At 36.5% G+C, this 21,416-nt stretch overlaps 1 protein-coding gene across 6 annotated transcripts in view; it reads left to right on the forward strand.

Moving 5' to 3' along the window:
* The window catches only part of DCLK1 (doublecortin like kinase 1), a 345,410-nt gene that overhangs the window by 96,915 nt on the left and 227,079 nt on the right, over positions 1–21,416 (forward strand). The gene's annotated exons all lie outside the window — the stretch shown is intronic.

Below are 21,416 nucleotides of genomic sequence, written 5' to 3' on the forward strand. Positions count from 1 at the left end.
TATGCATTATTAGACACTGAGTTCAGAAGTATTGTGCCAGAAACTGATTTACTTTGTGTGGCAATATATAGATGGTTGTCAGGCACACCTTCAGGATTTTGTGATAAAATTAGGTCTTTGTTTAAATGAATCGAAGATCATTTTTTGGACTCGTAGCTTGTTTTGAAGCTAGAAGGGCATTGTATTTGTGTGTGCACACATACATGCTAACCTTGACTATGCTGCACTGTAAATACAACATTTTACCCAGAAAAATGACAGGAATTTAAATTTAAAAGGCATTTTTAAAAGGCAGTGTTTGCCTCCCTGGTTTAGCTTTAGGAGAAAGCAGTGCTGAAAAAACCTCACCAATGTTCGCACATTTTGAAGAGTGTGAATTTTATTCACCAACTTGCTTTTTATACCAGAGACCAGCTGCTGCTTTTTGGAAGAGTGAAACGTTTCAACCAGAATTGTCTGCATCTCAGTATAGTTCTAATGGGAGAAGAAATCCTACCAGATTATGTCCTTTGATTTTCACAGATTTTATTCAGAAGATCTGGCAATGGGTTGCAGTTTCACACTTCAGAAATACATGTTTGGCCAAGAGTTATTTCTGGAATTTTCTTTTAAAGCCTTAATGTTTTTGAGATTCTCTCTGTTCCTAAATCAATTCCCTAGTCATTCCTTACCTGAAGTGAGATATTTGTATCTTTTTTAAACTAAGTCACTTTTAAAGTTGAAAATGGCATTTGCTAGAACCAAAGACCAAAAAGCCAGCTGAGCATCTGAAAGGGTTCTTCTCTCCTCGGCACCCTAATGACTGCTGAGTCATGTAAACTACCTTCTCTCTTCATGGAGTATGGTGATGTGAATTGTAAAATGTTAGACATAAATTCTGCCCACACAGAGTTACTTTCTAAAACGGATGACAAGGATCATTGGCTCCGAAGTCAGAGAAACTTCATTCAAGTTTCAAACCAGCCACTTCCTGGCTATGTGGACTTGGGCACATTCCCTGTAACTTCTCAACACTTCAGTTTCCTTATCTGCAGGGTGAAAAGAAAAAAATAGTGTCTAATGCAGTGAGTTGTTTTTTAGTATTAAAGAAGGTAGCTTTCTACTATGCTTCTCATAGGACACAGTAAAAGTTAAATAAATGTCGCCTATGTTCACGATCATGCTGGCATTTATGGAAAACATCCCAGGATCTACCTGAATAGTGCCACCAAGTAAGTGGCTTCTAAAAGATCAATTGTGGGGGCGCCTGGGTGGCTCAATTGGTTGAACATCTGACTTCAGCTCAGGTCACGATCTTGTAGTTCATGAGTTTGAGCCCTGCCTTGGGCTCTGTGCTGACAGCTCAGAGCCTGGAGCCTGCTTTGGACTCTGTGTCTCCCCCCCTCTCTCTGCTTCTCTCCTGCTCGTGCTCTGTCTCTGTCTCTCTCTCTCTCTCTCAGAAATAAGCAAAAAAATAAATAAATAAAAGATCAATTGTGTAAAAGTTGCTTAAGAATGCGTACTAGAAAAGCCTCTGAGATTATATGTTTCATTAGTAGAAAGAAATGTATGTGCCAAGAAAGGTCCATGCTTGTTTAGTTCTTGACTTATGAGAAAGCTCTGCCCCATAGGCCCTCAGTGTTCCATTTTTCACTTCCCATCTTCAGTCAGAACCGGGCTCTGGAGTGCTTGTCACTGTGTTTGGATCTTGGAATTCTCTGCCTTGTGCCAGGGAAGCCCTATTCCTTTAACCATGAGCAAACAGACTCAACCATCCCATGGCCCTAGAATAAGCCTCAGGGGGCAGGAGTGGATCCATGCACGTCGCCACCTCCTTGGCTCTCGCTGTGTGTGCACAGAGACCTCCTCTGTCTCTCTGAGCCATACCTGTCCCCAAGGGCCCAGCTTAGCAAGGTAACTTTAGGCAAGCCACTGAGCTTTTCTGGGACTTGGCTTCCTCCTTTGTAGGATGAGAAAGCTGCAGAAGATGATGTTTATGGTCTCTTGCCTCTCTGTCATTCTCTCAGATTCAGTAAATTATTGGACTTCTATTAAGTAAAAATAAATGACATGGTCCACTATCTTTCAGAGGCTTTCCTTCTCCATAAAACCTTCCTTTCTCTGCCATCCCAGGCTACAGGCCACTCTATTTTTTTTTAATTTTTTAAAAAGCTTATTTATTTATTTATTTTGAGAGAGAGAGAGAGAGAGAGAGAGAGAGCTCATGTGCAAGGGAAGAAGGGCAGAGAGAGAGGGGGAGAGAGAGGGAGAGAGAGAGAGAGAGAATGAGCATCCCAGCGTGGAGTTCATACTCACGAACCGTGAGATCATGACCTGACCTAAGTAGGACACTGAACCGACTGAGCCACCCAGGTTCCCCAGGTCACTCTCTTAAAATTCTTAATGCGTTTGTTATAGATATTGTATTTTCAGTGTATATTTCAGTTCTTTTTCATTTACCTCCCTAAGGAACCTTACCTAAATGACATTCAAAATGAACATAAAATTGATAATTTAAATTTAAATTTATAATTCATTACGATTATAATTCTGTATCATATATGTTGTTTAACATATCTGAAATCTGGTATCTTAACATGTAAATGAAATATGATTGTACACACACACATCTACCCTTTTTGGTTCAAAACCACATGAAAGTATAAGGAATCATTGTTATTAAAATCTGTAGGGGTGTAATGCTTTGTAGGAGATCAAGATATTATTAGGTTTGCCATTCAGGAATTCCAAGAAACAACATATTATACCCACAGAAATAGTATCTCTTTGGACAATATTATTATCTTTATAAGTGTCAGCATGTGGCCAAGGAAAGAAGTGATCCGTATTCTTGCTTTACCACTTTTATGTAGTATATAACTCAGGTTGCCCTAAAATCCATGTTGACTATAGTTGACTGCTGCTTTTCTAGGAATTAAAAGGACACATAAAAATAGTGGTGTAAGTAGCAACCTTATTTCCTTTTGCAACAAAATGGTAAAAGCACAGACTGAATGTGAAACAATTAAATTCAAGCTTTAAGTTATTTGGAGCCCCCAATATTACATTGTAGCCCTATCAATGAAAAATGCTGGGGAGAGAGGAACAGGGTAATTAAAAAGAAATTAGTTATCAGATATTTTGTGTAAGTAGTAAGACTTAGGTTTCTGTTCTAAGTTAAATCTTCAATCTTGAGAGGCCAAGCCAGACTGGAAAAGATACTCAAAATATGGCTTTGTAAACATTGGGATATAGATGTTACCCAAAAGAAGTAAGGGGAGGAGTGTGGGTAGAGACTAGGAAAGGAAGAGAAAGACAGAAACCCAGAGAGAGACAGAGACAGAAACAGAGACAGGGGTAGAAACAGAGAGGAAAGAAAGCCAAAGAAGGACAGAGAGAAATGAGTGAAGATGTGCAGATGGCTGGAGAAACAACTAAGGGGAGGTTATGAGCTGGATTCACACAGGGACACAGTAACGTAGGAAGAGGCAGAGGTGGAGAGCATCTTCTTGGTCTGGTGGGCAGAAGGGGTTGAAGATAGCAGAGTGTTGTGGTGCCCCTTGACGTTCGCCTGATATTTTCATGTTTTCCTACACTTGCACCTTACCAACACCTTTTATTTCAAATGGTAGGTGGCAGTGGTATACTGGAACTCACTGTCCCCGGCAAATATACAGAAGTTTTGTGATCTGGCCATTGCATTTTTGGTAGCTTGAAATCAGCCATGGTGGGAGAATTCATACCTTGGAAATTGGTAAATTAAAGCCTTCCCCCCTCTCGCACCCCGAAGGCCAGTTTATCACCATACCAATGAGAGAGGACTTGGCTAGATAAAATTTGCATGAAACTCATTTTGTTTTCCTGCTCATTTGTATGTGTGATTGATGTCATGACTTACAGCCTTCAAAGTTTAAGGATTAGAATTGATTATTGGGCCAATTTTACAATTTAATGCAGTATGCAAATCCAAGGCTCAAACATCTGCAGCGTTAACATTAGAGGCATACTTGTCATCATTTCCTGGAGATCATCTCAGGGAAAACAGAATAAATTCAGGAGAACTGACTTTTGTTCTTTCAGGAATAAAAATTAAAGGACAAGAAAAGTATGTTGCACAAGAGTTATTCATATTTATTTTGATGTGAGGGTATGTTTAGTACCTTGGTTGTGGTGATGGTATCATGGGTGTATGCATACATTCAAACTCGTCAAGATATGTCCATTAAATGTGTGTAATTTTTTGTGTATAAATTATGCCTGCATAAATTTAAAAAAAAAAGACTTATCCATATTTAAATCAAACTCAAAGTGCTAATGTTAATAGGCAATTACTTTAAAATTCTGATTTAATTGCCGTTGATTCCATTTTGGAGGAAAACCCCCAAGAAGTTTCTATTATCTTCCATTTGTTTGTTGATTCTTATAGTTGCATTAATATAAATGATACTTCTTTCTAGACTGGAGTTTAATTTCTTTTGAATTTTTTATACTCATGACTTCAATGATAACACTTTGAGCTGGCTTTAAGATATCTTCACTAGTGGACATGCCTGGATCAATAACTTTACCTTGTGACTCTCTGCTTTTTCCCATGATGTGTCACATAGATGTAAAAGATGACTTACCTGCTCATTTACTTATTAAGCTTATATTATTTTCAGGAAATATTCAAAAGACTTTATAATTGATAACATTTTATATTTTAAGATAGAACTAATAGTTACTGACTGCTAACTCTAACAGGCTCTGGCAGGCACTTTATTTATTTTGTCTTTCCAGAACTTAACAGCAATCCCATATGGTAGGTATTATTACCCTCTCCTTCATCCCCAGAAAGTTAAGTTAACTTGCTTAAGGTCACACCTACACTAAGTTTAAATGGTTTAAATTCCAAAGCTTAAATTCTTTGCACTGTCCAAGACTATCTCCCCTTTATTATGTGATCTTAATCTTCCTAATGCCTTGTGAAGAATACAGAGGAGGTTTTATCACTGTTTTACAGATTAAGTTTTTAAAAAGGCTCAGAGGCAACAAGTGACTCAAAGTCAGAAAGTTAGAAAGGCCTCTGACTTTTCTTCCAGGGCTCCTCCCCGAATGGCGAAAATCACACAATTAAAATGAGGTCACCATAACTAACCTAATGTGAAACTGCAGTAGGACATTATTTCAAATTCATGAAAGCTTCTCCTGGATTGATTGCAAACCATGTATAAATACCTCTAAGTGGTTCATATTTCAAAAGCAAGTGTGTAGGCCAAAAAGAAATCTTTAGTTGCTGTTTGCCTGCTTCAGTCAGAATATGTTTGGCACACAACGTGTTGTGTTCATCAATCCTGTTGCTTCTGGGAAACACTTAGTTCTCAGCCATCCACACTCTCCTGTCACGGGCCCCAGCTACTGCCTTAGGAAAATGAGTCATTTCAGTTTTGTTGTGTTTTGTTTTTTGTTTTTTGTTTTTTTTTTTGGTTTTTGGTTTTTTTGTTGCTGTTGTTTTGTTTTTTTACAAGGAATTATTCTTAATGAGTTGAAAAGAATTCTCTGTCACCCAAGGAACTTTTAGTCACCCAAATTCACACCTTGCATGTGTGACAAAAGGAAGTAGAAAGTAGAGACAAAAATGCATTAAAACATCATGCTTGCTGAGAGGGTGTCCTCCCAGTGGGGCTGAACTGAGGAGAACCCCTTCTCCACTTTCCTTTCCTGATGCGGATAAGGGATCGCTGGGCGTGGGGAAAGGGGACTGTTTATCCCTGGGAGTGTGACAATGCCAATTTGGAATCCATTTGGCCTACATCCCTCAGCACTGCCCAGCTGATGGAGGGGTTTGTTGCCAGAGCAGTTATGAGAGCCACAGCTCAATGTCGTCATATGAATCTTCAGATTATGAAAGTGGTAGATACTTGGATTTAGCAACTGATTTTTAGAAACACAGTACCTAAATTCTAGTTGACAACCCACGGTCGGGTTCCAAGCCACCCAGAGGTGTGGGAGAAAGATTAATTGGTGCTTGAGAAGGGGTCTGCCCCCCTAGACCTGTCCCCTGCTTGGTTCTCTTCCACTTGTGCTTATCATGCTGGGCTGCTCACCCAGACTCATCCTCAGCTTCTAACCCCTCATGTCTAACAGGTGGGCCCGGCAGGGAGCCAGCAGGGTGGTTCTTTCAGAAAGGAAGAGCAGCCAGGCTCTGCAGAAGCCACATGCAAAGCTGTTCATTACCCTGAGTGAGATGACAGCCACAAATTTCAACAACAACAAAAGACTGCAGGGGAAACAGAAGGTTCATACAATGCAGTTTCATACTACCCAGTTACAGCCACCCCACCGTTAAATGATCATCTATTTATGTCACTCCAAATAACACCATGGTGACAAAATGTATTTTTACAACTTAACAAATGATACTTTTAATTGTCTAGTAAGAATAGGAGCTTCCTTATATTATCAAATTTATTACCAGGATGTAATTTAGGGTCTAGCGGTAATAAGATCATTGGTCTGATTTTTTAAAAACAAATTTGATGATGATGATATGTGTGTGTGTGTGTATACATACATACATATCATACATATTCTGTATACATGTAATTCATATATAATACACATACACATATATCTAAGTGAGCCCTGATCCTTTGAAACTATCACCACTGCAGAATTCAAGCTTCTTGCAGCCATGTTATACAAAAGCAAAATAATTTTGAAGGTCCTCCTTTTTTTTGGTCAGAATTGCAGCCCATCCTTGTGCCTCACAAGTACTTTTCTGTATTTTTATTCCTTTAGCCTAAATGGGACTATCCAGTTTGATCACACACCCGAAATCAAATTTGCAAATAGCCAAATTTGGTTTTGGCTATCTTCCAAAGTCAAATTCAGTTTTAAAGGCTGACGAATTGCCACTCTTTACAGTTTTAAGGAAGTGAGCCCAGGCTATGAAGGCCTAAAACTCCAGAGATGAGGTTTGAGCAGTCATGGTGGTGTAGGGGAATGTGTGGGGGTGACTGTTTTGTATTGATCATAGCATATCTGTATTCATAAGTGGTTTAGAAATAAGTCCTATGGCTTTTGAGTTATACTTGCAGAACGCAGGGTAATGTTCTCTCTTCAAAGTGCTAAGGGAACAGTACCTCCAAAGACACAGAGGTCTGAAATAAAAGGTACTATCAGGGTATTATAAGCAGATTGGTGTGGTAAGATCTCATGAATGAATGAATAGGATGAGCTGATTAGGTGGTGAGTTTTCCAGGGACTTGCACTCTATTATTGCAAGCAGAAAATTTGAGAAAAGAAATCTAAAGAATTGTTACTAAGGATAGAAGTCTGATGTCTTGTAGGTCTGACTTCTAGCAGGCTGGCTGCGTTATTACAGAAACAGGGGTTGGTTTCCTGGGTAGCCTGCTGCAGGTTAAGGGTCAGAGTTCTGTTTTTGATGGCTTTTTAAAAATGTTTATTTATTTTGAGAGAGAGAAAGAGAGAGCCTCCGAGCATGAGTGGGGGAGGGGCAGAGGGAGAGCGAGAGAATCCTAAGCAGCCTCCATGCTTAGTATGGAGCTCATCGTGGGGCTCCATCTCATGAACTGTGAGATCGTGACCTGAGCCAAAGTCAAGAGTCAAATGCTTAACCAACTGAGGCACCCAGGTGCCCCATGAGAATTCTGTTTTTATATATGCTCTGGCCAATGTCTGTCAGTCTCCCACTGGGCCTGGCGGTGTCTTTTCATTGCGTTCCCTAGTGTCTGGCACTGAACCGGGCAATATTCTTGAGTGAATATGTATGTCTGATATTGTTTTTCTATCTTAATTTTTTTTAATGTTTATTTAGTTATTTTTGAGAGGGGGGAGGAGCAGAGAGAGAGGGAGAGAGAGAATCCCAAACAGGCTCTGCACTGTGAGCTGGGAGGCCAGCTGGGGGCTTGAACTCACAAACTGTGAGGTCATGACCTGAGCCGAAATCAAGAGTCATATAATTAACCAACTGAGCCACTCAGGCGCCCCTACTAGCTTAATTTTTTTATCAGCGCTATGCCAAGATAAATTAAATGTTCTTTTAATTTTAAACATTAGACTCTACTAAACAAGCAACTGCATATTACTTTTACTTGAGATATAGGCAGAATCCCAGTTATTTCAAAGAACCTGATTTTGAGACACAAGCATAACAAAAAGAAAATCATAAGAGAGTGGGATTGCGAGAGAGCTGTTAGGAGACCCAGCTCTATTTGGGGCCACTATATTTTTAGCTATGAGTTTATCTACATTGTGTATTGGAAACAACAGATAAACAAGAATTGCTAAATAGAATTTGCATTTCAAGTACCATTTTTAGGCATTCATGTGTTTAGTGATGGCTACAACCCGTTTTCCATATTGGGGAAATACTGTCTGAATGCGTCTTCTGTGCCAGGTGTTGTCATGTGCTTACACAAATTGTTAAATTTTATTTAATCCCCACAATAACCTGGGACACAAAATGATCAGACCGGTGCTACAGGTGTGGTTCAGAAAGGTTAAGTAACTTGCCCAAGACAACACAGCTAAGTACAACACTGAACTAAGGCATTGACCCAGGTCTACAAATGCAGCAGAGGCCAGGAACTCTTTAATGAGTTATAAGTGCTTGAACGTGGGATACATCCAAAGGAGGCATCCCCCATTCTATTGACTGAAGTAGAGTGTTAAACGATCACTAGATTTTTAAAATAATGTAGCATCTCATTCAGGTCAAAAGAGTGTATTTGTCAGAACTGTACTCTCAAACTATCAGAATTCATATTCAAACATTTAAGAGTTATTAAGTGACCCAAAGTCTTTTCCTTTGTTTCTGTTTCCTGTTTCTTTCAAGCAAACTGAATCTGGAGAGTGCTCCACTGTTAGGAGAATAGTATCTTAGTTTGTTTACTTTTAGGAGAAAATACCTCTCTGAAAGGAAATGTTAAATTCCAAAGCTACCCTCTCATCAGAGAAAGCTTCCCTTCCCCCCACCCTTGCCTACTTTAAAGCTTTTCCATTCTTCAGCCTGCCTTGAAGTTTCTTCCCCAAACATGAATGACAGCGGCTGACATTTTTTTCTATAGAAAGCCCAAGATAAATTGTCTTTGCTTTTCTCACTTGATTGGTCTTCCTTTCGTCTCACGCCTGAGTCTGCTGCCTTGGCTGCTGACATCCATTAAATAGCCACACAAATAAATGCATAACTGTCACTGTGAGTGATGTTATGAAAGCTGGTGCTGTCAGAGTGTGCAATAGAGAGTTGTGACCTGGCCAGGGGAGGTCGGGAAAGTGATTCTTGAGCTGAGGACTGAAGAAAGGGTAGGTGTCATCTAGGTGAAGAGAAGGTAAGCACTTCCCAAACCAGGCAAATAGCATGTGCAAAGGCAAGAGGAAGCAAGACAAATGGAGGGAACAGAGAAGTGCATCGTGGATGGAGCAGGGTGAGCAGGGGCCCTCAGGGGCAGCTGGAGGTGTAAAGGCCAGATAGTAATGGGCCCAGTGAAGGAGCAAGGGGAAGCCAGTGAGCATTTAAGTCCAGGAGTAATGTAGTCAGATCAGCATTTTAGAAGACCAACATGGTGTCTCCACTAGGGCTGTTTGGAGTATCATAGCAAAGTATCTGTTTTGAACATAACTAAACATTAAATAATAATTCCACCATGCAGTTGGATTTTAGAGAAGTCAGAATCACATGTGGTTAATCCATTACAAACAGCCACTGAGTGATTTTTATAGTCAGTGGGTAGGTCCACAAGAAGTGCAAATCACATCTCATAATAATCTAAGAAAACTTGGAAATTTGAAAACAAGTCTTTAAAAACATCGACTTAATTAATTTAAACCTCAAATGTGAATCCCAATTACCACAACCATCAATAAAAGGTGGTTGATTGTCCCAGCCAATGTATTAGGTAGAGAAATATTTTTTCTATATATATAGAAACTTATGGGACTTTAAATATTTAACTCACCTGCTCTACATGGATCCCAGAACTGCAGTAATTGTTCTGGAGGGTCAGCAGTTGGCACATTCATCCCAATAGGCACATGTTGAAGCTGTCAAATTAATGCACTCATCCAAACCTCCGTAATATTTCCGAGGTCATGCCTTAGCAATACATGTCCAATCTCATTACATTTAATGTTATCGCAAAGAATGATGGCGCAGTGAAAAAATCTCACTGTGTGAAAATAGTTTGAAGCCTTAGATATTAGCCCTATTAGTTTTGCTGGTGTTTGAAAGAATAAAATTAGAAAATCAGTAAAAGAATTTTAATATTTTTTTAAGTTTTTTAATAAAATTTCATTTTGATATCCCGACAATAGGTAGGGTTCTATATAAATACAGCTTATTTTGGGTTAATGAAGCAAGGTAATGTATTTTCTCTAACATGATATTAATATGTTATAAGGTAATATATTATTTATGACAATCAAGCAAATTGTCCTAGTTTGTTATAATGCCTGAGAAGCTGTTGACTAAGGATATTCCTGCTTATACAGAATTTTGAGTAGTTTCATTTCCAAGGAAGCTAGTTTATTGTCAGCAAAAGATGCACCCAAAGCAATGCAAAAATATTTGCCCAAAGTAATCAAATCTTACTATAATATGTGAATTCAGATGTCCCCCACAGCCCTCAAGAAGCAATTAAACAAGGTTTAAATTTCTTGCAGAACTGACTCCGTTTAATAAATTCATCATAAAATGTATTTCAAACAAACATTGATGTGGTACAAAGTAAAGGATTCATCTTTAGAATGTATCCATAGTTTTGAAAGTGAGTATCTCAGATATAATATCGATCTGCTAATGAAGAATTGACTATAAACTTTTTCTTTCTTTACCAATAAATATATTATGTGATTGTATATAGTGAAATCTCACTGTGGAATATCCAAATTTGTGGAATTGGATGTGGGCTAAGTTATTGTTTTGCATTATATTATAGAAAGTCTTTGTTCATGTGAAGTTCTTGACATATTTGAAGACAGTATTTTGCATGGCTTGTATTCAGTATTTATGGCTCTAGGCATATTTAGACAGAGAGAGAGAGAGAGAGAGAGAGAGAGAGCGAGCTGACAAATGTCAGGTTCTTTCTAATTTGGATAGTGCCGAACCAGCACATTATTTCCTGCCCAGTGATAGAAGCATCAGAGAATTCTCAAAATACCTAATTCACAAGCACAATCTAATAGGCTTCATGTTTTATTTGCAATCAGATATGTAAATAAAAAGATGTATAGGTAACATCACAGTTTCATTTAAATGTGCTTAAATTTAGCTAAATTTACCGATCAAATGAAATTGATAAGAATCTACAAAAGGAAACCTACAATTCCCAATTCATTCCTTTTCCCCTTGGGTCTGCTACCTTCCTAGCTCAGGCCCTAATCTGCTCTGATCTAGATTTTCAAATTGTAAGAATTGTCTCCCTTGATCTCCATGTTACTGCCAGATCTCCATGATGTTCTTGGAAATACAGATTAGATCATGTAGCTTTTGATTTTTTAAAAACCTCTCAGTTTTTCTCCAGAACAATATCAAAAGTTCTTAATCATGGTGTTTAAAGCTTGTCCCCACCTATTTTTCCCATACTTCTCCCTTTATCATCCTTAGCATGAGCTATGCTTTAGCTTGACCAAATACATATTATGCTTTTTCTTCATTGGACATTTCATATAAATGGAACTATGCAGTATGTGGCCTTTTGGGTTCTTTTATGTGGCATAATATTTTCACAGTTCATTCATGTTATAGTCTATATCTATGCTTCATTTTTTGTGGCTGAATAATATTCTCTTGGATAAATTCACTTCATTTTGTTTATCCACTAATCAATTGATGGACATTTGGATTGATTCTACCTTTTGTCTATTATGACTTATACTACCATGAATATTTTTTTCTTATGGCCATGGATTTTCAATTCTCTTGGGAATGTACCTCCATTCTTTTACATGTGGATGTCTAGTTGTTCAGAACCATTTGTTGAAAAGACTATTATTTTCCCCCATTTAATTGTCTCAGGACTCTTACCAAAAATCAATTGACCATAAATATATGGGTTTATTTCCTGATTTTCAATTCTATTCCATTGATCTATATGTGTCTCCTTATGTCTCTGTATACTGTCTTGATTGTTATAGTTTTGTAGTAAGTTGTGAAATTTAGAGGTCTGAGTCTCCAATTTTATTATCATTTTTCAAGATTGTTTTGGCTAGTCTAGGTTCCTTATATTTCCATAAGAATTTTAGCATCTATTTGAAATTTCTGCAAAAAGAAAACAGAGACAGGTTTATGGGGATTGTAGTGTGTCTGTAGATCAGTCTGAGGGGGTATTGCTATCTTAGCAATAGTAGGTCTTCAAATCCATGAATGCAGGATGTCTGCACTTATCTAGGCTTTCCTCAGTTTCTTTTGAATATGTTTTGTAATTTTCGTTGTACACATATTACCCTTCTTTGGTTTAATTTACTCCTAAGTATTTTATTTTATTTTATTTTGGTGTCATTGTAAATGGGATTGTTTCCCTAAATTAAGTTTTGGATTATTTATTGCCAGTTTAGAGAAACACAGTTGATTTCTGACGTAGGATTTTCTATGTACAAAATTATGTCATCTACAAATAGAGGGAGTTACATTTCTTCCTTTCCAATCTGGATGCCCTTCATATCTTTTTGTTTTCTAATTGGTCTGGATGGAACTTCCAAACAACTAAATAGAAATGGCAAGAGCAGACATCTTTGTTGTGTTCCTGCTCTTAGTGGGAAAGCTATCAGTCTTTCACTAATAAGTATGATGTTCTTAGTGGGTTTTTGGTAGATGCTCCTTTATTAGGTTGTGAAAAGTCCCTTCTAGTCCTTTTCTTCCTTTAACATATTTGTCATGAAAACGTGTTGGAGTCTGTCAAATGCTTTTTTTCCTACATATATTGAAATGATCAGGTGGGTTTTTTTCCCCTTATCCTATTAATTTGGTAGTATATTCATTGATACTTGGATATTAATCCAGTTTTGCTTTCCTGGGCATAATCCCACTTGGTCATGGTTTACAATCCTTTTTATATGTTGCTGGATTCAGTTTGCTAGTATTTTGTTGAGCATTATCATATTTATATTCACAAGATATATTAGTTTGTAGTTTTCTTTTCTTGTGATATCTATGTCTTGTTTTGTGATCAAGGTATTACTGGCTCATAGAATAAGTTGCGAAGTGCTTCCTTCTCTTCAATTTTTTGTAAGAGTTTATGAGGGATTAGTGTTGATTCTTTAAATGTCTAACTAAAAATTAATACCATTTAATTAGAATTTCTATTTGTTTGGTAGTTTGTGTTTTCTAGGAATTTGTGCATTTCATCTAGCTTATCTAATTTATTGGCATATAACTGTTTTTTAGTATTCCCTTATAATCTTTTTTATTTCTGCCAGGTTGGAAGTGATGACTTAGAAATTTGAGACTTCTGAGGTGCCTGGATGGCTCAGTCAGTTAAATGTCTAACTCTTGATTTTGGCTCAGGTCATGATCTCACAGGTTCCGAACCCTATACTTAAAAAAGAAGAAAAATCTCAAATCAATGACCATCCCCTATGGGATGGGTTCCATCCCATAGGTTTGTATTGTGTTACCATTTTCATTCTTCTTGAACTATTTTCTAATTTCCATTGTGATTTTACCTTTGACTCTTTGGTTATTTAGGAATGAATTGTTTTATTTTCCACATATGTGTAAATTTCCCAATGTTCCTTCTTAATTAATTTTTAAATATCATTCCAATGCGATCAGAGAAACTACTTTGTATGATTTCAGTCCTTTTAAACTTGTTGAGACTTGCTTTATGGCCTAGCTGTCCTGGAGAATGTTCCATGTCCATATATGTTTATTCTACTTTTGTTAGGTGGAATGTAATGTATGTGTAGTCTATTAGGTCTAACTTCTATAGTTTTCAAGTTTTCTATTTCCTTTTTTATTTTCTGTCTAGTTCTATCCATTATTGAAAGTGGAGTATTGAAATCTCCAACTTTTATTGTTGAATTGTCTATTGCTGCCTTCAATTCTGTTCATGTTTGCTTCATGTAGTTTGGGGCTCTAGTGTTAGGTGCATGTATGTTTATCATTGTCATATCTTCTTGGTGGATTGACCCTTTTATCATTATAAAATGTCCTTTGGCTCTAGGAAAAATTTTTCTCTTAAAGTTTATTTTGCCTGATATTAGTAATGCCACCCCAGCTTTCTTTTAGTTACTGTTGGTATGTTGTATCTTTTCTTATTCTTTTACTTTCAAACTTTTCCATGTCTTTGACCTTAAAATATGTACTTTGTAGAGAGTATATAGCTGGATCTTTTTTTATTATTCATTCTGCCAATCTCTGATTTTTGATTGGAATATTTTGTCCAATCACATTTAATGTGATTACTGATAAAATAGTATTGTGTCTACTATTTTTAAATATATAAATTGCATTTTTGGATTCTATTAGTCCATTACTGCCTTCTTTTGTGTGAAATAGATATTTTCTAGTAAATCCTTTTAATTTCCTCATTTTTTTAAATTGTATTTTTAGCCATCTTTATAGTGGCTGCCCCAAGGAATACACTTATTTTAACTTAAAAAAATCTAGCTTGGTATAATGCCTACTTAGTTTGAATTCTATAAAGAAATTTCACTTCAGTATGGCTCTTTCCCTTTTCCTGCCTTTGTGCTATTATTGTCATACAAATTACACCTTTATACATATTAACCTCATCAAGGCAGTTTTATAATCATTGCTTATGCAGTTATATTTTGATTCAGGTAGAAGAAAAGCGTTATAAACAAAAATACCTTTCTATTTTCTTTTATTTTTATCTACTTTTATATTTAACTATGTACTTAATTACCTTTGCTGGTGCTTATTATTTCTTCTTGTGGATTTGAATTAATGTCTTAGGTTCTTTCATTTCAGTCTGAAGGACTTTCTTAGTATTTTTTTGAGAGCATGGCTACTAGTGATAGATTCTCTGTTTTTGTTTATCTCTTTTTGTTTTTGAAGGATAGTTTGCCAGATATAGAGACTGTCTTAAGTTGACAGTCTTTGTCAACACTCTGAATATGTCATCCCACTGACTTCTGGTCTCCATTGTTTCTGATGAGATGTTAATCTTATTTAGGGTCCCTGTTATATGACGAGTCACTTTTTTCTTGCTGCTTTCAATTCTGTCTTTGTGTTTGGCTTTTGCCAATTTGACTATGATATGTCTAGATGTTGAGCTTCTTGATTTTGTTCTAGTTGGGGTTTATTGAGCTTCTTGAATATGCAGATCAAAGCTTTTCATCAATTTGGGAATTTTTAGCCATTATTTTTTCAAATATTTTTTCTGCCCCTGTCTCCTTCTTTTTCTCAGGCTCCTATTATGTGTATGTTGGTATGCTTGCTATATACTCTACGTTGCTGAGACTCTGTTCATTTTGTTTCATTCTTTTTTTCCTTTCTACTGCTTATACTGAATCTTCTCAGTTGACCTGGGGGGGAATTGGATGAGAATAGGGCAAGAAAAATGCCATAAAGCTCTCATTTCTTCCTGAGAGTCAGCCATTTTCTTTAACAAATGCTCCTTAATCCTGCAAGTCTTTGGTTCATTTCCACACTTCTGGGAAAAAGTTGATTTTGATCATTTTTGTTATTACTGTTTTTCTTTTTTATGGAAGAATCATTCCAGAAATGCTTCCTCACCATATCCGTATTTAACTCAATGCCTCTTCTCATGATTGTCTCAACATAAAGATTGTGGTCATCTTTGAGGCACCTGGGTGCTCACTTGGTTGAGCATCCGACTTCAGCTCAGGTCATGATCTCACCGTCTGTGAGTTTGAACCCTGCGTTCGGCTCTGTGCTGACAGCTCAGAGCCTGGAGCCTGCTTTGGATTCTGTGTCTCCCTCTTTCTCTGCCCCTCTCCCACTTACTCTCTGTCTCTCAAAAATGAAAGAATATTTTTAAAAATTTTAAAAAGAAGGAAAAAGATTGTGGTCATCCTTTATGTAAGTTATTCAATAATTGTTTATTGGGTAAAACTATAAGCCATTTATTGGGTGCTAAAGAATACAATGTGCCTTTCAGTGGCTTTTAAAACTAGATACTTCTTACATTAATTCTTTTCATAGTTGCCCTTGTATATTATTAAAGAGGAGGCACTGAATAAGAGGAATGTTAAGAAATAGGTAGAAAAAGAAAATCTCTAGCTTAATATAGACCCAATTTGTACATGAAACTTCATTAACCATGTTTGGAATTTTGGGAACTGCTGTCAGGTGCATGAATGCTTTAGAGCTATGAAAAAGGAATACAATGTGAGCAAAGAAGTGAGATTTTATTACATTTAAATGAATAGATGCATACTTTAGAGATGGATATATACTGTGTAGGGAAGCAAAGAAATAGGTTGACTCAATACTTTGATAAGACTCAGGATAATTATCTGTTAATCTATCAGTTACACCTTTTTTGGACCTGGCATTTGGGATAGAAAAAGATAATATTTCAGTAGAAAGCTTCAAAGCTTAAGATGACAGTGGCTAAGATATTTGAAAACTGAGTTCTGTTTACTGTAGGGTCTGGACCTTGAGAATACAGAACAGTTGGCTTTTAATCAAGGAAATCATCTTATCAATTCTTATGATAGCTAAAAGAACACAATCTGAGATGATAAAGAAGCAGCTTAATTAAAATATTTGAGAAAATGATAGAAAGAAATTAATTCAGAAGGTGCCTTGACATTAATCATGGAAATATGCAGCTCATTTTTGGTGGAGTACATAGAAAATGCAAAGTGAGAGTAAATTTACATGCCAATTAGATAAGAAGATACTACGTATACCTCAAGATAAATTTAAAATCCAGAAACAAACAATTGGTTCTATAATGTTCTAGAATATATCCATTTGAATATGTACTATCTGCATTTTTAGTGAAAGGAAACACATGTAATCAAGGGCATAGGGGAAATTCTCTCAATAATATTCTAAGTACTAAACTGAACTTGGAGAAGATTGTGCAAGTTCACTTATAATGTGTATGAGAGTAAATTAAAGATGTATAGGAAAAACATTTGGGTAGGAAAGGGATAAAACTTAAAAAAAATTGTTCAGTATTGATAGCTTATTTTTTTCCTTTAAAAAATTGTATTCTTAAAAAAAAATCGTATTTTTCCATAGGTAATTCCACATGGGAAAACTTTTACATACAGCCTTATAAAAAGTCTATAGTAAATTAGCATGTTTGAAATAAAAATTGAAAAGATCTGGCTGTGTATAAAAGGAAAATATAAATTTTGATTCATGAAATTTGTTCAGTTAAGCAACTATGTAAAAAATAAATAAACCTTTAACAGACTCAATTTGAAATGATTAAAATATGGTCAATAACTTTTATAAACAGTAATAGAAAAATATTTTAAATTGATTTTTTAAGAATGCTTAAAATAATTATTAGTTAACTTAAAGTTACAGACTCCACAAGAAAATAAATTATACATATAAGCCATAAATCAGATTTGTTCCCTCAAAAAAGCTTTTGTTTATACTTAATTGAAGAAACATGATATAGGCTCAACAGGAGGTTATGTACAAAATGTGACTTATATATAGAGATATGTGCAAACCGAATCCATAGGTCACACATGACAATTAGTTTTAATTTTATAATCATAATTGTGTCATGTAAAAAACTCACTGGAATGGAAGAACCACCCTAGAGCGTTAGAGTACGTGCTCAAATACTTGAGATTGTTCTGTAATTGTCTTTTTTTTTAATTAATTATGAAATTTTTATTACCTTTCCAAAAGAATATATCTTTGCTTTCACAGGCATTAATGTGTTATTTTATCAAGCTTTTTAATATTAATATTTTAAATGTATTATGTAGTTGCTGGTATTTTTCTGTAAATCAAAAAGAGCAACCTTTCTCACCTTGTCAGATGTTTTTGTTCAAAGTTGCCTCCTCTAACATCGCCACTAATCACATGTGGCTACTGAACATTTAAACTGTGGCTAGTCTGAATTGAACTCTAAGTGCAAAATACAGACCAAATGTCAAAGCCTTCATACAAGAATGGAATGGCAAAGATTTCAATATAATGTAGAAAAGAATGTAAGATTATAAGAAAAGAATATAAAACATTTCAATAATTTTTTCTATCGGTTACATGTTATTATGATGAAATTTGAGATATTGGGTTAAATAAAAATATATGATCAAAATTGATTTTATCAACTTATTTCTACTTTTTTAGTGTGGCTACTAGAAAATTTTAGATCACATATGTAGCTTACATTATGTTTTAATTGAACAGCTCAGGTTTAGAGAACAATAAAAATGTATTCAGGTTATTGGGGAAACCGTGATAAAACTCATGGATAAAACTCTTTAATGCACACACTTCCACTGGCAGATTCCTTTCGTGAGATGAATGGTAGGGAGGAGGGAGTCCTGATGAAAGAATCCTATCTGATAGGTAATTATTGGCCATTCCTTTCTTTTCTTTTTCTTTTTTTAAAAAAGTTTATTTACTTATTTTGAGAGAGTAAGAGAGAGCACATGTGAGCAAGGGAGGGGCAGAGAGAGAGGAAGAGAGAGAGAATCCCAAGCAGGCTCTGCGCTGCCATCACTGAGCCCCATGTGGGGCTCAATCTCACAAACCGTGAGATCATGATCTGAGCCGAAATCACGAGTCAGATGCTTAACCAACTGAGCCACCCAGGTGCCCTGGAGTTGCAAAGTGTTTTAAAGGAAACCTGGCTTTAGAGAATAAAATGCATTCAATACCCTTCCAGTACAGAGTATATTCCAGTTCCCTTTGTGAAACTCATCTGCCTTTGTTTGCCACTCTTTAAAATTTTTTTTCAAAGTTTATTTATTTTTGAGAGAGAGAGAGAAGCGGGGAGGGGAGGAATGGGCAGAGAGAGGGAGACACAGAATCTGAAGCAGGTTCCAGGCTCTGTCTGAGCTGTTAGCACAGAGCCCAGTGCAGGACTCGAACTCATGGACTCGAACTCATGTACTGTGAGATTATAACCTGAGCCAACGTTGGACGCTTAACGATGGAGCCATCCAGGCGCCCCTGTTTGCCACTCTTCTTTAAGACTATTTAGATCCTTTCAGTAAGCAATGTTGAGCTTTACTCACAACCTCATGACAATATGAGCATTCACCGAAGGAATATAGCTGGGATTTTTCAAGAACATGCAGTGTATGGATAAATATTTTGCAAATTCAAGACTGCATGATTCTATTTTCAAGTGTGTGTTAATACAGCCTGTACCCCACTCACAATACTCTAAAATACTCAAAGTGCACTAGCTGGCTGAAGCTTCTGCCTGTGAAATAATTTTAAGAATCTTCATCAAGCTTCATGGGTAAGAAGGCACTCTTGGCATTCATGGATTTGATATTTATGATTTCAGGTGTTTGAGTCTGTTCCTAAAGGTCCTTGATATACAGTAATTTGAACTTTCTTTGAGACACAACTAGAATGGTGAGCAGTCAGCCCATGATTTTGCTAGGCTGACACATGCCATCCAGTTGACAAACGAGCCTTGGTGGACACGAGGCATCATTCTCCTCTTAGATACGCTTACTCTCCCTAAGTGGTAAGAACTTGATTTCATGTTAACTTTATATCAAGTGAAATGAAAATCACCGTGGACGTTGAAAAGAATTAACGTTATGAATGTAAGCATAGGAAATGGCAATGCAGACATTTCCATATTAACAAATATTTAAATTTAAAAGGTACTGAGACATATTCTTTCAAATATATGTGATCTTATCTGATTCTCATAGTATTATCATTATTCTATTTTGCAGATGGAGAAACTTAGCTAAGAGTCTATAAATTACTTGACTGGAGTCAGCTAGCTTTATGCATCAAACCTGGGTCCCCTAGTTCCAAAAGTCCTACTCCTTCATCTTTCATAATTGCTCCTGGATCCAGGTCACTTTAGATACAAGGTTTTTTGCTCAAGAGGTTGCAAGTCAGTTGCTCGGACAACAAAGTGAAGTAATATTTTTCTCTTCTGAAGCATCTGCTTTCGGGGTTCTGACCTTTCCTTTGCCCTCTCCTGAGGAGTCCTGCCCTCCAGTGTCTTAAAACATGAGAAGCTGCAAAGCAGTTTTTGAACAGTAGGCAGAAACAGTTTCACTCCAGGGCTATGAATTATTAAAACATGAAGGTAAATGTATATTCAAATTTGGTAATGTCAAGTATAATGTATCATGTTTCTTGCTTTATTCACATGTAGATAGGTTTTTGTGGCCCTTCCTTGTTCTATTTGCCAGTTTAAGCCAGAGGTTTCCATAGAATTTCTCTAAATTGAGTGTCTGTCTATACCCTCCCACCACCCACCCTACCTTTCCTGGACTTTCTGCTCCTTGGAACTGTTCTCTGGAAGATACACTTGCCTTTGAACTTTCTTCCTTGTTCTTTACCCATGGTTTCTCTGAAAGTTTCTGTGTCATTCAAACTTCCTTTCCCTCCTCCAGCATCACAAGAGTGCTGCTATGCTATGGGTCATTTGTTTCTGCTCTCTGCTGTAATTTAGCTTTAACAGGTAGAGCTTTTGCCATCGAGTAGCATATTTTCTTGCATCCTTTTAAAATGTTTTCAAGAGGTACTTACAAAATGTTAGTAGATATCCTTATAAAAGCAGTTTTTTTGAGTTTTTTTTTTTAGAGTTTTATTAGCGTTTTTTTGCTTTTTTTTTTTTTTAGAGTTTTATTATTATTTCTGCTTTGACCTTTAAAAAGAAGTTGCCAGGGGCGCCTGGGTGGCTCAGTCAGTTGAGCATCCAACTTCGGCTCAGGTCACAATCTCACAGTTTGTGAACTCGAGCCCCACTTCGGGCTACATGCTTGGGAGTGTGCAGAGCTTGCTTGGGATTCTCGTTCTCTCCTCTCTCTCATTCTCCCCCACTCGTGCTTTCTCTCTGTCTCTCTCAAAATACATAAATAAACTTTAAATAAATAAATAAATAAAAGAAGTTGCTAATACTTTGATATGTGCTTTTTGTGATGCAAGGTTAAGAATTTTTCACGTTATGTGATCAGTGTTATGTCACTGTGGTGTCCTGGTCTCTGAAATAGGAGGGATAACAAACAAAATATGATTTTCATGAGTTCTTTTTGACATGCATTTGTATTTGTTATTCTTTACATTCAGGATAATTGTACGTTTGAGTCAGGATGGCCGAGCAGTGTAAGTCACAGCGTTCAAGATAGATCTTTTCACGATATTTGTTACCTGTTCACGTACTTGTTTTAGTTAGCACTTCTAAATTATAATCGAGTAAAGTCAGCTACCATTCAAACTTCTCGTTTAGGTTTTATGTCGTATTTGTTAGTTACCTTATTTAGACTCTCTAAGTCAGTGTAGCTTTTGAAATTTGTATTCCATTTTTCTATTGAAAGAATCATGC

The sequence above is a fragment of the Panthera pardus genome, unplaced genomic scaffold, assembly GCF_024362965.1.
Source record: "Panthera pardus isolate Hobbes unplaced genomic scaffold, ASM2436296v1 HiC_scaffold_1, whole genome shotgun sequence".
Taxonomy (NCBI): domain Eukaryota; kingdom Metazoa; phylum Chordata; class Mammalia; order Carnivora; family Felidae; genus Panthera; species Panthera pardus.